A 3,509-nucleotide genomic window follows, 5' to 3' on the forward strand; every position below is an offset into this window, starting at 1 on the left:
CCAGGCGAGAAAATAATAATAATAATGAACAGCTATATCCCAGAGACATTTTATGGGGTAGAGTGGGAAATGGGATCAAAACCAGTGTGGGGAGGGAAATGCACTGGACTATGGTGATGGCACACAGGTGATCTGGTGATGGGAAACCCAAGAGGATTGCAACTGAGATGGAAAAATGCACAAAAATATGTAAAAATAAATTATATTAAAAACATATCTTTATGTGTGAGGGCTTATGTGTGAGACACCATGCTGTGGCCTTTTGGTCTGGGGAAAGCCGTGTATTGTCCCTGGCTTGCTCTCAGCACCTTCTCTCCTCTGAGGTGGGGAAATTCTTCCTAGCAAGTCTCTGAACAAAGGTCCTTGTGCTATTGAAAGTCCAAGTCGCCTCTAAGTTTCAAGGGGAAGGGAAAGTCAAGGATTAGGCCTCAATGACTTTCTAACACCACAGCCTGTAAGTGTTTGTGTTTTTTATTTTTTATTCGCATTGTTGTAGGTCTGTCACAGAGCAGTAGCAGAGATGGAGCATTTTCCTGGGAAATCTCCGCACTTTTTGTATCTGATCTTCCTTTTGTCACTTAAAATTCCCCTGATCGCTCATCATATTCCACTAAAATAACTCTAACAAGTAATATTTAAGTGAAACACAATTTATTTTTCTGTTTCTACTACAGGTGAAGACGGATGCCAGGCGTCTGAGAGGGAAGCTATTGGAGAGGCTTCCGGTGCAAAAGTGAGTTGCTTTCTTTTTTTCAAAGTATGAAACACGTTGCAAGATGAGTATGTTCATAACCTCGGTCTTTAAGCTATTCTTTAACAATTATTCTCTGTCAGCAAAAGTTGTCTTGCTTTGGTTAGCAGAAGTATAATGGACCAGGCGAGAAAATAACAAAAATAATGAACAACCATATACCAGAGACATTTTGAAGGGGTGGAGTGGGGAATGGGATCAAAAACGGGGGTGGGGGAGGGAAGTGCATGGGATTATGGTGATGGCACACGGGTGATTTGGTGATGGGAAACCCGCGGGGATTACAATCGAGATGGAAAAAAAATGTATAAAATGATGTAAAAATAAACTTTTGTAATAATAAAAAAAAAGTTTTCTTGCTTTGGAACGTCTGATAAGAGAGAATAACCAGCACGGTAATCCAAGGACAAAATGCTGAGGGTGACCACGCTTAACTCACATGTGGAGGATAAAAGCCCTGCAGGACGCAGTCGGCGGTCACTGCTGGCGCGCGCTCTGGCCATTACTTTGTCTTTTAAGTACACGATGGAAATTTTCATTGGCCAGGAACGTTCTTCCGTCCTTTTAAACTGTTACTTCTTCAAGATTTAAAGTCTCAGTCTAGTTTTGCAGTGGTAGGTCTCGAAAAGCCACAATGCGTGATAAAAAGCGGAGGAAGGGAAGAGAGAGGCTTTTTTTCAGAGCCAAGCAATTATTTCCCTGGCTTTCTTTCCTGAGTGCTTAATTCATCGTGCTCTGACCGCATTATGAGCTATTTGTTCAAGAGCTGGGAGTTGAGCGAATGTTGGTCCATGGTGCAGCAAATGTACAGGAGAAAGGTGGAAAGAGATGCAGACACTGGGCCTGGTGGGAGCCGTTTTTAGCCCTAAGTTTAGAGTTTTGATTTCACACAAGGCCTTTTCTTTTTAACCAGATAGTAAAACGAAAAGCCTAAGTGCAACATTGGGTTAGAGGTTTGTTGCCTTGAACGAGCAACAACAATCGTGTTTTATTGGATTCATAAATATTTGATACACTGCATTATTCTTGAAGTTCTTGACACGATTACAAAGACTAATGGTATTTTAATCGGAGCAAAGATGCCTTTGCTTGGATCGGAGTTCAATGTTTCATTAGCCGGTAAAGCAATGGTATCCTCGCTGCAGACCTTGGTTGCCGGCAAGGAATTCCCAGCAGTTCGGCCTCCCTCAGTCGCCAAGGCTGAGCAGCTCACAGGTCAGGAGCTCGCCGCCTAGCGCTGACCCACTCCGCCCAGGGCCCAGAGCCAGGGATAGTGTTTTAATTATAATTTCTTTTAAAAACAGAAATAAAATGAATATGATGACGAAAATATAAGAATGAACCCAGCCTGGGTTACGTTTCTCTTTATAGTCATGCAGCCGTAAATGCAGGTTTGGGTCCTTTACACATAGGTCGGGTCAAGGGCCCCGCAGGCCCCACAGCAGGCTGGCGGGTCCTTCCTGGGTCAATTTTGCTCCTGCTGACTGGCGGGCTGCGAGGTCTCCTAGGTGACTGAGCCCCACGGAGCCCCCTGGGGCCCCTGCTCCGCGTTCCCAAAACGAGCTTCGGTCCATTACTTTAGCATGGACGTTATTGTGTCGGTGTTCTGAACGTTCCATTTTTATTGATTGGGGGGGACACTGTGACTCTGACCTATAGCTTCTTATTCAGATTGATAACTGGACTTGGCATCCCCCATCCTGGTTAACTACCTGCACCCACTTCCTATCCCTCATTTAACATGGCGTTGCGGCATGACATGGGGATGTGAGGTGACACCCACCCTTGCGTTGCACAGCCTGCAGCATCTGGAAGAAGGGCACAGTGATGGGGCTGAGGACAGAACTGGGCTTTTAGCAGGGAACTGAAGATCGCCCACACCTGTGTTGATTCTTGACGATTCACACTGGAAAGCAAAACTTGGAGTTTTTGCTTATGCTTATTATGACTTCATGAAGTACCTTTATTTTGCATCCTTGTTAATTTGCTGACAGTATAGGTAGGGTCTGTCCCATTGCTCCAGAATTTTCGTTCTTCCATAGCTGCGGATCTCTGTGACTGACAATAGAGCACTTTGGATTACCACGACCGATCTGATTCTGTTTCTGAAGCAGTGTTCTGGTTTGGAGAAAACGTTGGTCTGTAGGCATAGGAAGACACAAATAGTGCACAGTGTCTCTGAGGGTCACTCTGGGCTTCAGTGTGCTGCATGTCCGACTAACTTCCTCTTCGAAATAGGTGACCATTTAAGCATAAACTCCCTGGGAGTCAGGGTCTCTGCTCACTGCAGATACCTAGCAAACGTCACTCATAGGAGAAGCTGCGAGGTTTCCTCCTCAGGAAAGGTAAACCTTTGGAGTGTTCTGATGTGTTTGGGGAGCATGTGCATGAACCTTTACTTCCAGCTCTCGGACTAGCGTGTGTCTGGGCAAATATACAAACATATATAACCCACCAGTCTAAAAAGTGAATCTACCAGACAGTTACAGATCTGTCACTCTATCAATCAACCAGATTATTAACATTATACGATATTCTCCAGGATAGCAGGACGGTATGTGTTGTGGTCACCACTCATTCAGATGAAGCTAGAAAAACAAGAATGTTCTAGAGAGGCAGGTCCCTCTCTCCAGCTATTGAAGTCTCGAGGTGTAAGTGAAGGGAATCAACCAAGCTTTGTAGCAGTGCTTGGTTAGGTGGTCCTGATTTGCAAAAACTTTTGAAAAATCAGAGAAGTACAGGTCTGTTTGGTGTGGTT

At 44.7% G+C, this 3,509-nt stretch overlaps 1 protein-coding gene across 1 annotated transcript in view; it reads left to right on the forward strand.

Moving 5' to 3' along the window:
* PLEKHG1 (pleckstrin homology domain containing, family G (with RhoGef domain) member 1) overlaps positions 1-3,509 on the forward strand; it is a 200,463-nt gene that overhangs the window by 56,674 nt on the left and 140,280 nt on the right. The window contains exon 2 of the mRNA XM_004673933.2: positions 675-733. The gene's annotated coding sequence lies outside the window, so the exon portion shown is untranslated. The remainder of the gene's footprint in view (positions 1-674; positions 734-3,509) is intronic.

Source organism: Condylura cristata, unplaced genomic scaffold, assembly GCF_000260355.1.
Source record: "Condylura cristata isolate star-nosed mole 26May11 unplaced genomic scaffold, ConCri1.0 scaffold00001, whole genome shotgun sequence".
NCBI classification, from domain to species: domain Eukaryota; kingdom Metazoa; phylum Chordata; class Mammalia; order Eulipotyphla; family Talpidae; genus Condylura; species Condylura cristata.